Consider the following 15,145-nt stretch of genomic DNA (forward strand, 5'->3'; position numbering starts at 1 on the left):
GATATAAAAATAAATAAATAAATAAAAGTATTGTTTTGATACTATTGCATTTAAGAATGTTTTATTTATTCTTCAGATAGTGTGTTGTTAGGGTTAGAAAAGCAATTTTATTTTGTATGTTGATTTTGCAACTTTACTGAATTTATTAGTTGTAACAGGGTTTTTTTGGTGAAGTCTAGGTTTTCTGTATATAAGATCATACGCTCTGCAAGTAGACAATTTAACTTCCTTGCTTCCAAGTTGGATGTCTTTTTTAATTGAAAAAATTATGGATACACAATAGTTGTACATATTTATGAAGTACATGTGATATTTTGATTCAAGTATACAATATTTTGTGACTGAATGAGGTCATTCTTGCATCGCTATAAAGTAATACCTGAGACTCAGTAATTTATAAAGAAAAGAGTTTTGTTTTAGTTGACTCATGGTTCTGCAGGCTTTATAGGAAGTATGGTGCTGGCATCTAATCTGTTTCTGGGGAAGCTTACAATTATGGTGGAAGATGAAGCGGGAGCAGGCATGTGACATGGCCAGAGTAGGAGCAAAGGGGTTGGCAGGTGCCACACACTTAAATGACTGTATCTCAGGAGAACTCACTCACTATTGTGAGGACAGCACCAAGCCATGAGTAATCCGCTCCTATGACACAAACACCTCTCACTAGGTCCCATCTCTAGCATTGGGGATTACAATTCCACAGGAGATTTGGGCAGGGGCAAGTAGCCAAACTATTTCAATGATCAAATCTGAATAATTGAGATATCCATCACCACAAACATTTGTCATTTCTTTGTGTTGGGAACATTCCCAATCTCCTCTTATAGTTATTTTGGAATATACAATAGATTTTTATTTACTATAGTTGCCCTATTTTGCTACTGAACATGAAATCTTATTGTTTCTATCTACCTATATTTTTGTACCCATTAACCAACTTCTCTTTAACCCCCCGCCTCTCACCTGCCAGCATTCCCAGTATTTAGTAATCACTATCCTATTTACTACTTCCATGAGATCATTTTTCAGCTTCTTTCATTTATTTTTCTTGCTTAATTGCTCTAGTTATGACTCCCAATACCATATTGAATAGAAGTGGTGAGAATTGGCACCCTATTCTTTTTCCAATATTTGAGGAAGAGCTTTTACCTTTTTATCATTGAGTATAATTTTAGCTGTGTGTTTGCCATATACAGCCTTTATTTTATTGAGATATATTTCTTCTATACCTAATTTGTTGAGAATTTTTGTAATAAATGACGTTAACTTTTGTGAAACACCTCTTCTTCTCTTGAGATGATCACATAATTTTATCCTTAATTTTGTCAATGTAGTGTATTACATTTATTGATTTGCATATGTTTAACCATATTTGCATCCCAAGAATAAATCTTATTTGATTATGACTCTTAATGTGCAATTGAATTTGGTTGACTAGTATTTTGTCGAGGATTTTTTAAATCTATGTTTATCAAAGAAATTGGCATGTAGCTTTCTTTCCTTGACAGTTTTGATATGAGATTAATGCAGCACAATTTTTTGGTGGTCCTGGGCCAACTCTCTTGTTCTCTGATTTTTAGTTGTATTTCTCAACTATAACTGTAGAATGTGCCGGGAATAGAAGATGCTGTAACAGGGAGAGACTGTCTAAAACAGACTGGGCTCTATTTCAGCCACCACCCCCAGACCAGTAGAAATATGATATATTTAAGTGCTTTAACCCACTACATCATGTTGTCTCCCGAGTTATAACCTCAGCTCAAACACCCTGGAGTTCCTCAGCTATGATCCAAACGGGGCAGGTGCGGTAGAGAACTCCATCCGCCCAGGGCAGCCTTCCCAAGCTTTGAGGGACTATGATGAATCCCAGACTTCTGTTGTTCCTTGCTGCCTTGTTGTTCTCTAAGTAATAAATCTTCACGTACCTTGCTGTGTATACATGTGTTTTGTCTTACCTAATTCAGACATGTTGGTAACCAGTACACAGCGAACTTGATTCACAAGTAATGCTGGTCTCATAAAATAAATTTGGAAGTGTACCCTCTGTATTAGTCTATTCTCATGCTGCTAATTGGGTAATTTATAAAGAAAAGAGGTTTAACTGACTCACAGTTCATCATGGCTGGGGAGCCCTCACAATCATCGTAGAAGGCAAATGAGGAGCAAAGTCACATCTTACATGGTGGCAGGTAAACAGAGAGAGCTTGTGTAGGGGAACTCCCCTTTATAAAACCATCAGATCTTGTGACACTTATTCACTATCATGAGAACAGCATGAGAAAAACTTTCCCTCATGATTCAATTAATTTCCACTGGGTTTCTCTCATGACACATGGGGACTTATGGGAGCTACAATTCAAGATGAGATATGAGTGGGGAAACAGCCAAACCATATCACCCTCTTTTTAAATGTGTTGGTATACTTTAAAAATGACATTAATTCTTCTTTCAATGTTTGGTATAACTTAACTGTAAAGCCATCTGGTCTTGTCTGATTTCTTGTTGGGAGGTGTTTCATTACTGATTCAATTCTTTACTGATTTTTGGTTTGTTTAAATTTTCTGTTTCTTCCTGATTCTGTCAGGGAATGCTGTATGTTTTAGGAATTCATCCATTCCTCCAGCTTATCCACTTTTTTTGACATATAATTGTTTGTAGTAATTGTGTGTAATCATTTGTATTTCTGTGGTATCAGTTGTAATGTTTTCTTTTTCATTTCATCCCTAATAATAGATCTCCAAGTGAGAGAATGCTTTTATTTGAGAAACTCATTTGGATTGAGTTCACTGTTCTATCACATTTCTTACCCTAATCTATCAACTAGGTTTACTTAGTGCCTGCTGTTCATATATATCTTAATCACATGGGTCAAGAGGATCTTATTGTTCCCAATTACTCTTTCTTATTCGTTTGTTGATTTCTGAGAACATAAAAATTTATAATTTATCAGTTATTGAGTTTGTAACATAACGATCTAAAAAATTACAGGGAGTAACATTTTACTTTCAACTCAGAAGAAAAATATGAAAATAAATAAGTTTAATAGTTAAGTGCTTGTAGAAATACTTACACCTGATCACCAGCACATAGAACAGGCACAACTTACCTCTATTCCTCATAGGACATGGTTAAAGGAATTTGCTAGTCTTAAAACTTGCATTACAATCCTTAGATATTCCTCTAAGACAGATATCACTTGAGTAAGACTAAAATTAAAACCTGTCCATTCTATTTGCAGAGTTAAATTATTTCTAGCTATTTTTTCAGGCAATGAATGGTTCATATAATCTATATTATTATAATAATTTGGTTAAAAGAAAGTTTGTACAGAGGACTGGAGACCTATATATGATCTTGGAGCCACCATCAATACTTTCTCCAAAAGCAACCTAATAATAATAATAGTAGTGAAGTAACAGTAACAGTAACAATATGATTTAAACTGCAAAAATGGTGGATATGATACAAATTCTATTCTTGTTATTTTAATATTAATTTTTAAATTTTAGAATTAATGTAGTGAGCTGTACTCTTTCTAAAATTTTAAATGTTAAACACTGATTTCCCCTTTTCTGAAATATATAAATATAAACTTATATCATAATTATTAGATTACCACCTCCTTTAACACAGGGGAGTCCAGTGCTCAATAATTATTTTTAAATGGATAAATGGTTGTGCAATGTGTTTATTCTCTACAAAATGTTGAAAAGACACAACAAACCTGAGTAAAAATGTGTGAAGTAAACCATGATTCATTTACTAATGAATTTATTTTGTATTTTTATCTCTCAACGTTGAGAAGTGCTAATTGAATTCTTATGAATGTAAGAAGCATTTGATTTGGAAAGAGCATCACGAAAATCCCAATTGATTGAAGTCAGGTAGAATAATGAATACTTTTTTTAATGAAGTGGAGATCCCTTTTTCAGTTAAAAAACTTTTTCTAAAGTTGATTGTGCCATTTGAACGTCTGTAATGTTTACCTACACATATCTCCCTTTGAGAATATCCTGCTTCTCCTCTTCTCCTCCTGATACCTCTAAAAATAAATTGGTATTGTGTTTGAAAACATAGGTCTTAGACCTTTTCCTGTTTTATTTTCTTTCTTTCTTTTTTTTTTTTTTTTTTTTTTTTTTTTTTTTTTTTTGAGACGGAGTCTCGCTGTGTCGCCCAGGCTGGAGTGCAGTGGCCGGATCTCAGCTCACTGCAAGCTCCGCCTCCCGGGTTTAAGCCATTCTCCCGCCTCAGCCTCCGGAGTAGCTGGGACTACAGGCGCCCGCCACCGCGCCTGGCTAGTTTTTTGTATTTTAGTAGAGACGGGGTTTCACCGTGTTAGCCAGGAGGGTCTCGATCTCCTGACCTCGTGATCCACCCGCCTCGGCCTCCCAAAGTGCTGGGATTACAGGCTTGAGCCACCGCGCCCGGCCCCTGTTTTTATTTTCTGTTGTTACTTGGCAGCTATAGTTAGCAGCACAACTTTCTTAGAAGCCTCATGAGCATCGATCCAATTTACAAAGATAGAAGATTTCACACCAGTTAGGAATCAGTAGACAGGGTTTTCTTTTAAGCAGGAAAGAAGTGCTTTGATAATTACTTATGGGCCTCTGAGATGCCCAAAATTCTGTGGTAGAGGTTATGGGGAATTAATAAAGAAAAATATAATTAAGCATGGCTCCTTTCCTTAAGGTACTTATATTCTAGAGAGAAACACGAGATGCACAAATAGTCATGACAGAAGGGACAAAATAACTGCACTAAAATGACAGTTTGCAAAGGGAGTATAGAAAGGAGGAGTTATTCTGACTGGGATTTGTGAATGCTTATGAATCCTTTTCATATTAAAGAAAAACCACACTAACAATAATAACTTTAATGGCCACCTATCTATTCATTATAGAGCATTTCCTGAGTCTCAGATACTCTGTTCATTGTTTTACATATTATCTCATTTAATTCTCAATGTAATTCATTGTGGAAGAATTTCTTTTTTAATGATGAGATAAGGCTTAGGAAGTAATGGAAGAAGTAGAATGCTCAAAACATAAAAAGAGGAAGGAAGAGTAGTTGACTGGAGTATAGGGTTGAAAGCAAAAGTATTTAGGAAGTTATGTTGGGGCCAGATGGGTGAAATATCTTGAATACCTCACATTTCCAAACATTTTCTCTCAATCTGTAACCTATATCTTCTATGTAACTTCAAATAAATTGTTTTACCATCTGTGCATACTAAGGAGTTTTTACTTTATTGAATAAAATAGACCAGGGAATGCTACTATGTGCTATGGCTTAGAAGGAGTAAACTTGAAATAAGAGTGTAGATAAAGTTGTATTCCTACTTAGGAATTCAACTATTCCTAAATAGAAATAGTTGTATTCCTATTGTATTCTTACTGTATTCGTATTTGGGAATTCAATAGGAATATTTATTCTAAATATTACCATTTAAAATAGAATTCCATGATTGAATAGAAACTGATACTTTTTCTTGAATCTAAGGGTATCGAGCATACTGAATGTCAACCTTAAAGCAAATTAGTAAATTCTCTCATTAATATTTTCATTTAACTATTCATTTATGCTTTCATGTAGCACTGGTTATAACCAACTGTATTCAGAGCCATTTGTTTAAATGTTAAAGCAAGAGCAATCTCAGAGTCTCCTAGAGATATATTAAATATGTGTGTTAATTCTAAATTACATCACTTCATCTCTGGAGTGACTGAGAAGCACTTGAGCCGCAAGTGGAAACAGCGTGCTTAAAATTTTTAAGGAGTCTAAATAGTTACAGTAAATCTGAATATCTGTGAAGGCTCCAACATTGTCCAATTCCAAGTTTCAAAATGGACAGAAATACTATGGAAAATAGGAGGAAAGAATGTGATACGGCGGGTTATGGAGTTTAGGACCACTTAGGGGTATTATTTTTTTACGTGGGCTTAACCAACCTATGTAATTATGAATAACATAAAAACGTAAATGAAGTGAGTATATTAAAAACAAATGGTTATAATTTTAGAGCCTGTAAAATAATGATTAAAATATTCTATAGTAATTAAAGCAAACAAATCCAGAATAAGTGTGTATACAGAATACTTATACTATTTTCTCAAGAAATATCATAACATAAATTATTATGAAAATAGTTAATTAAAGTTGACAAACATGGGTATGAAATAAATTGTTTAGACAATAAGCTTTTGTGAAATTATGCTCCTGAGAAATATTTTCATATAGAGAAGATAAACATAATTATACAACTAATTATCATTATTCATATTGTGCCTTTAAAATCTCAGCTATACTGTTTTTTGCCTGAGTTTGTATGTCAAAATCTGGACTCATTTCTCTAAATCACATCCAAAAACTGTTTTCCTCTGCTATAATTCATCCTTGACAGAAGACTATAGCCATGTGGGGACTCAAATTGGAAAAAATTCTTAAGCCGAAATAAGTTTTGACAAACTCTGCAGCTTGTTTATCTGAAGAAAAAAAAAAAAAGAGTACCTTTTAAATGCCAAACATATATATATTAAATACTTAATTTTACCTGTTAGCGGAACACTCAGAAACTTTTGTTGATTTGAGGGTAAGGATATTTTTGTTTTGTTTTTAAATAAAAAATTAGAATTGGGACCTTTTAAAACAATGCATTTTATTGCTTTTATCTCATTAGTAATATAAATTGTTACATGAATTTTAGTGATAAATCTCAGTAGATTCAACAATCTATGATACATCATTGTGAAAGGTTGTATTGGACCTTGTCTTAAATGCTAAGGCTTTTTTTGGTCTATAAAATTTCATTTTCTTAAAAGGAATAAATTGGACATGCAGCTTTAGAGCTAAAAATGTATTTGAAGGTCATGTGACAGGGAGATAATATTTTTGATTAATTTGTTTAGCAATGCCATTCTTTATAGAAAGTGCACATTTCAGACCACCAAATGTACATTTTAGCATAACTCAAGATGATTTACTAACACCCAAAGCTATAACATATTACTTAAGATTCAAATATGGCAAACGTCTGATTTATTTACTTATTCTAATATTTTTTCATATTTTAATTCCTAATGTGGAGAAAATATATAAAGGGGATTTAGTTAAGGTTAAGGATTATTTATAGTAGTAAAATATTTTATTTTCACCAAAATAAAATTTACTATTCACCCTATGGCTTTTGAATGTTTATTTTACATGTAAAATGATTTTTATATATGATCAAAATTTCATGGAGATCATAGAAGTTTTAGAAGATTTTCAGATTTTTTTTTCATATAAATGCTGTCCTTTGAGTTTTTTTAGACATAAGGTAGTCATGTTCAAGGACTAAAAAAATCAATTACAGTGTTAGTATTTTATACTATTTTGATGTAGTTACTAATTATTTAAACAAAATTTGCTTAACTGAATTTCAAAATAAAGCAATTTATAAATCATAGCTATAGGTTTACTCTAAAATACAAGAGTATACATATATGTGCATGTGCATGTGTATATATTTATATATTACATATTATGTGTGTGTGTGTGTGTGTGTGTAACCTCAAGCCCTTCATATTCTGCATATATATTTTAGATTCTCCTCAGCTAGAATTCTGCTTCTTTTTTGTTGCTATGAATTAAAAGTCAAATGCAGTTACTGGCTAATGCCTTAGTTTTGCAATAATATTTAAGTTCAACAACTGTTACTTTTACATTGGAGTATTGCTATAGTATTGCGATAACATCTGTTAAATTAATAAAAGAGTCAAAAATTGTATGGCAAATATTAAAACAAACTATTAATATACTAACTATTGTTAGATATCTATCAATTGCTGCATACTCACATCCCAAGTGACATTTGAGAAAAATCTCTATTTATAAAGAAAAGTTAAGTACTCTAATCTGATGCGTTCTTTCTTCCTCTTAAAGCATTAAAATGTGTAAGCTATCTGGGAAATGATTATCAGATCTTGGTGTCAAAATGCAATAAAACAAAACCAAAACAAACATTATAAAATAAACAAAACAAACAAACAAACAAAAAACAAAACCCACAGCACCAAAACCTCTCTAATTCACATTTTAGGAGAAAAGAATCCAGCCTGGGGAAAGGGCTCAGAAATGAAAGGAAAACCGGTTGCATCTTTCCTTCATTACTGCCCCATGTCTTGAGGGTCACTCCCCTTCACTGCCTGGTGTCTAGTGCATTGAAACTTATTATTTAATATATGCTGTTCATTTTGGGTTGTTTTGGGTAAGAAGGTAAATTTGGCCCGTTACTCTACCATGGCTTAAAGCAGAGGTCATGGAAATGAATTTTTAATTATTTTGTTACATACTTTCCTGTGGTATCTTATTAGGTCTAGTAAATTTGCAGTTGATTCTTTTAGTTTTCAATAAAATAATGATATGATAAAATCATAATGATTTTATTTCCAGGAACTGAGTAAATGAAAAAAAGTTTTTAAAAAATCACACATCTTATTACTATGACTACAAATTCTAGATGAATAGTGAATGATAGCTGTGACTTTGCCCTTTTGTTATTGGAATTACTGGTAGTGCAGTGATTCATTGATCCCTCCAAAAATGTGATTAAGCCTATGAACACTTTCTTTGAATTACACTTCTATGCAAATCATCTGTGCTTCAGTATTTCACTTTTAAATATATCATTGATCTTGGCCTTTGGAGATGTATTCCTCAATACATATTTAAAAGGACTTTTTTCAGCATAATAAAAGTATTAAATTATATAAAAGTAAATTATATCAAAGGCCTTTAGGCATCTAGACAAATGTTCATTTTTTGTTGTTTTTATAGAGAGCTTCATTTATCTCACATACTTTTGGAACAATCTGTTTGTACCCTTTTATAAAATGCAAACAAGAAACTTGGGACTATAAATACCAATGAACCGTGTTTTCTAAATTGATGTTTGGTATGATAACCACAAATATTTATGTGCTTAGTAAGAGGTGGAGAAAACCTATCTGGTATATTAGTATTTTAAATATTTCAAAATTTATTTTACTTGCAATGTCCACTATGCTCAGGTATAAACTATACCATAAATGTTTGATTGGAATGTGTGCTAATTTATATTTTAATAACTATGTCATTGATACATTTTGCATGTTCAAAATATTTGGTTCTTACAAGTAAAATTCTTACAAGTGTGTGACATAGCATATTCATACATTTGAAGTTCAGTATAACTTAAATATTAATCTTTTTTGTATTTAGTGACTAAATTAGTTGTTCAACCCTCTGGTTTTTATAATCATTGAATCAACATATTTATTGTACCATTTGCTCTTTTAAATTGACTATGATCTTAAAAACTCTTTCTGCAGAGTGATTTCATTACAAATACACATAAATAAGTGTGAATTAATGGAAAATATTTAACAACAGAAACTGTGTCTTCCCATGGTGCCCAGGTCACTAAACTGAAGTAGCTTAAGAACAAGTTATAATCCTAGGAAAAATTAAGCAAAATAATGAACCATCAACAGTGTTTTTCACAGAAATGAATTTATTGATGCAGAGCACAAATGATCATCACAAGATCCTATAATATGATTATTCATAGTTAATCCTTATTCAAATCTTCAGTATGTGTTATTTTCTGCTGTATATTATAGAATCTGATCAACACATAACTCTGTCTTGCTTTTTCATTATCACAACCAAACCAGTCATAAAATATGAAAGATTTTGTCATCTGTTATAGGATATGGGACACCTGCCTCCCTAAACAATTCTGTAAATCTTAATTTCCTCGGGAAATTGATGGGATTCAATTTGATGAAGTTATTGCTCTAATGTTTCTAATCCTGTTTCAGGAAGATCTACCTTCTCTTTTGTGGGAGGAACAATTCTAAAATGTCCTCTTTAATATTTCCCACACTAAGGTCCAGGACTGTGAAAAAGATTAAATATTGTGCTATATAACATGGGAAATAGAATTTTTCAGCTGTAACTAAGGTTATTATTTCATTGAATTCAAGCAACAATGGAGATTATCCAGGTAGAACTAATCTAATCACAAGCACCTTTTAAAAGCAGTTCCTTTTCTCTGACTAGTGGCAAAAAGGAAATCAGAGAAACTGAGAAAAATGAGGACGACTGACAATGGCTTGAACAAGAATTGACAATGTGACAAGGTACGTAAGCAATCTCTAGAACCTGAGAGTGTCCCCTGACCCACTCTGACTTGGCCAACAAAACTTCTGACTCATAGATCAGTGAGATAATAAATAGGTATTTTTTAAGCTGCTAAGTTTGTGGTAATTTGTTAAGCAACAATAGAAAATAATGTATACTTTTCTTTTAGAAGATAGGTAGAACAGATTCTGTTAAACATTTAAAAGAAATATTTTGCTTTTAATTATACTTACCATATGTTTTAAACTTTTATTGGTGAATAGAAAGAGAGTCAGTCCTCACTGTCCTGAAGGGGTCATGAAAATAATGGCAGGGTTCCAACAATGCCCTGAAATTTCTGTCCTTAAGTTACATTTAAAAAGGACAACTTCTTTTTTTCTGAAGCCTTCGCATGGTAAAACTAGGCTGCTTTACTGAGAGCTGCAGACAAAATCTGGGTTCACTCTCTACCACCAACCAAGTCATGCCCTGTCAACTTGAGGTCAGTAACAGTTAGGGCCATGGTGGAATCCTGCCTCAGCAGAGAGTTGGAAAGATAGTAGGTAACATCTAAGTATCATTTCTTATTTGGAGGTGTAATAAGCGATAGTTGAACCTTGTTGGCTGGTTGCTGAAATTTCCATCCCTCTGTGATTTAAAGAATCAAAATATAGGCCAGTCTTCATAGGTCTCTATATTGAGATCAACATCTCTCAATATTGATCTCTGAATTTTTTAGGGCTGAAGCATCCAGGAATAGTTTTGTTACTCTTGTTGTGTCCCCAAAGCAAGAAACACGCTGTTTCTGTATTGCTGTATGTATGATTTACCAATACTATGCAAAATGGCAATATTTGCAATTATGTGCATTCTTATAATAAGGCAGAGTTATTTTACCTCATAGAAAATTGATTTTTGAATTATGATAGAAAGGTTTCACCCTGAAACAAAAAAAGAGAATGTTAGAAAAAAATTTTAATGGTAATATTATTAAGCCTGATAGAGTAATATTTTGTTATGAAAAAATAATGTAGAACATTATAACACGGAAACTGGAAAGATGCCTAAACGTGAGCAGACTAGAATACGGTGGATGTATATCAATTAAAAAAAAATGAAAAAGAAAGTAAGATATATAATGGAAAATTTTAATAGGTGAATAAAGAGGTCACTGCATTTATAGGGAAACTAACACATTTAAAATATGATAGTATCTGAGAATGTCATGGTATTTAGAGAGCTTTGGATCTTGGCGCTAGGTTAGACAACTGAGCAACCAAAATACCATTATTCGCAAAATATCTGCGAAAAGGGGACAAGTTTTCCTGCTTGTCTCAATGCTGAACATATTAATTGGGACTAGAAAACGAGATGGAAATTTGAATATAATTAAGGTCTATATGATATGGAGTTCATTCTGAGAGAAGATGTTTAAAAAATGAAAAGTTAGGCCCAAGACATGAGGAGGTATTTATAAAGAAGATTGGAAGAAAAGGACAGATAGGTGATTAAAGAAAAGTGAGTAGTAGATTGGTGTTCCTAGTGACAGCAATGCCATTTCTAAGTGTTCTTCTAGAGATTAATATACTCTCTTAAAGGATGCTTTCAGAAGACAAAGTCTCCATTTGTATCAAATATAACCTCAAATGTAGGCATGATTTTACTTTTCAAAATATTTTATAGAACTAAATTATATTCCACCTTTACCATTTCATATTCTGGGAATCATGATATGAAGTAGGCTATCCAAAATATAACACTCTCCCCTTAAGTATCCCTAATATGATTAATAGTGTGAAATCAATCTTGTATATGACATAATATTAAGAGGAAGCAGAAATAGTGATAGATAATAAAGAACATTTAATATTCACCAATGATGTGCTGAAATGAGGTCTTCTATAAACTCCTATTGTCATTTAAAAGGGGATGATATCTTAAAAAGAATCTTGAGACTAAAATAAAGTGGTAGTTTGCAATATTCTGTACCATAGGTTTTCCAGATCACATTTTTAAAAATTCATTCTTTGATCGCTGTATTTACAGCTACCTATATCTCTATCTTTATTTTGTATTTTGATGAGACTATAATTAATATACAAATTGCACACATCTAAGTACAAAATTGATAGGTTTTGACACACACACACATATACCAATATACATTGATGTAGATAGATGCATGGGTTTATGAACCCATCCATGAAGCTGTCACTGTTTAATCAAGATAACGAACATATGCATCAATACCGAAAGTTTCCTTGTACACTTCTGTAATAGTTCCCTTCAGCATATCTGCCCTTTCCCCAGGTCACCACTGATTTTCTGTCACTGTGGGTTACTTATATTTTATAAAAGTTAATACAAATAGAATTATACAGTTTGTATTTCTTTTTGTCTAGCTTATTTCTTTAGCACAATTACTTTGCAAGTAATTCTCTTTTATTGTTAAGTAGTATTTTGTTGTACATATTGTGAGATATAAAGGGCATATATTTATGTTTCTTCACAGATGAGGATTTATAAATAAATTTGCTGAACACTTGGGATTCCGGGCTAAAGGAAATCTTGGAAAATAAATTTACAACTTTATATTTACAGTGAGAGCTCCAGAGAGATTTACTTAACTTTGTAGGCACCTGTTTACGTTCTAAGAGAAAATGTGCCTAGGACCTTGGAGACATGTCTAGGTCATGAGAGACAGAACACAGGCTTATTTTGCCCTTAAAAGGTGTATTTTTATTGCAAATGATTGGAGTGAGGGTCTATAATCTTGTCCACTCCAATTCCAATGAGCAAATGTTTTTGTTTTTGTTTCACGAGGGTAGGGGGCAGTAGCTCCTCTGCCTCTTGTGTCTAAGCAGAGAGAATCCATTCAAACCATTCGTCACCTATCAAGGGTCTGATTTCTGGCATAAAGGGAATGTTCTATCTTGCTTTCATCACATTACCACAGGGGTAACAACTCGGGCAATAGGTGGGTGAAACAGTTTTGATTATAAAAACAAGAAGTATTCTATCTCTGATCCAGAATACCACATGTACTCATTGAAGATAAATTTAATAAAGATAACTATTAAGATCTCAACTTTATATAGCAGCTTGTGGAGGTCTATTGCTAGGCAATTTACTCTGTTCTATTAATGTATTTTTTAAAAATCTTTATTCCAGTTTTGCACTGTTTTGATAATTATAAATGTGTAACAAATCTTAAATCAGATAGTTTTAGTCCTTCATGTTTAATCTTTTTAAAAGTGTTTTAGGCTTTTCTGGGTCCTTCGCATTTCCATTTGAATTTGACGATTAGTCTGTTAATTTCTACAAGAAAATGTTCTGGATTTTAGTTTGAAATGCAGTGAATGCTTTGAGAAATTAGAGGACAGTTGGCATACTAGAATGCCAAGACTTGCAAATCATAAAAGTAGTATATATTGTATATTTAATAATTCTTTCTTTAACTTCTCTCTCAAAGTTTTGTAGTTTCCAGATTACAGGGTTTTCATACCTATTGTCAGACAGTATTTCATATTACTAGATGCTGTTTTAATTGCATTAAAATTCCAGTTTCTGATATTTCATTGCCAATATGTAGAAATGTAATTGATTTTATGTTGATCTTTTGTCTTGTAATGTTGCTAAACTCACTTAGTCTTAGAGACTATTTTGTAAAATTGTCATTGTACTGCAACATAGAAAATTATGTTTTCTATGGCTAAAGATACAGACAAAGCTTTAGTTCTTTCATTTTCAATGGCTTGCCTTATTACAGCGACTAGAGACTAGAATCTTCTGTAAAATGTTAAGTAAAAGTGGTCAGCACCAACTCTCTTGCCTTTTTCCTCATAGACAAACATTTAATGTGCCAACATTCAGTTGATATTGGCTGTAAGTTTTTTATAGATGTTTGTTATCAGGTTGGAGGAAGTTCCTCCTATCTCTAGTTTGCTGAATATTTTCAAAAGGAGTGAATCAAATGATTGTGCTGCATCTATTGAGATATTCTTAAGGTTTTTTTTTTAGATTGTTAAAATGGTGAATTACGCTGATTGATTATTTTATGTTAAACCAACCTTGAATTACTGACTCTGATATATTGTCTTTATTATCCATCTTGTATTCAACTTGCTAAAGTATTGTTTAGGTTTTTTTTTTTTTTTCTGTTTTAAATTTTTAAATTTCTGTTTTAAATTATTCTAATTTTTTAAATTTCTGTTCTTTTTTTATAATATCTATATCTTTTTGGTAGTACATTAATTCTAGTTCCCTAAGAATTGGGAAGTATTTTCTGTATTTTTATTTTCTGGAACAATTTTTGTAACATTGGTATCGTTTTTTGTTTGAATGTTTGATAGAATTCACTAGTGAAGCCATTTGTTTCTCAAGTTTTCTCTCTGAAATGGCTTTTTTTAAAAATTTTTTTTTTATTATACTTTAAGTTCTAGGGTACATGTGCATAACGTGCAGGTTTGTTACATATGTATATTTGTGCCATGTTGGTGTGCTGCACCCATCAACTCGTTGCATTGGGGAGTTATACATGATATAAATGATGAATTGATGGGTGCTGACGAGTTGAAATGGCTTTTAAATACAAAGTCATGTCTTGAAAAGAGATATGGGGGTGCTCAGTATACCTATTTCTTCATGAGTAACCTTTAGTAGCTGGTATCTTTCTGTAAGTTTGTTGATTTTAAGTTACTAAATTTATTGTTCCAATAATATCTCCCTACTGTTCATAATGTCTCCCTATTAAGCTTTTGGTGCCACTGGAAACTAAATTGATAGTTTGGGTTTCTATCTTTTTCCAGCCAATCTAAGTACAGGATTAGCAATTTTATTAATTTTCTCTAATAGGTTTCATTGATTTTCTGTATTATTGTGTGAGTGCTATTTTACTGGTTTATTTTTGAATATTTATTATTTCAACCCTCCTTACTTTGAGTCTTATTTTTATTTTAATAGTTTCTTTTTGAAATTTTATTTATTTATTTTCTTTTTTTTTTTT

This window comes from Rhinopithecus bieti, unplaced genomic scaffold, assembly GCF_001698545.2.
Source record: "Rhinopithecus bieti isolate Rb0 unplaced genomic scaffold, ASM169854v2 scaffold_24154, whole genome shotgun sequence".
Lineage (NCBI taxonomy): Eukaryota > Metazoa > Chordata > Mammalia > Primates > Cercopithecidae > Rhinopithecus > Rhinopithecus bieti.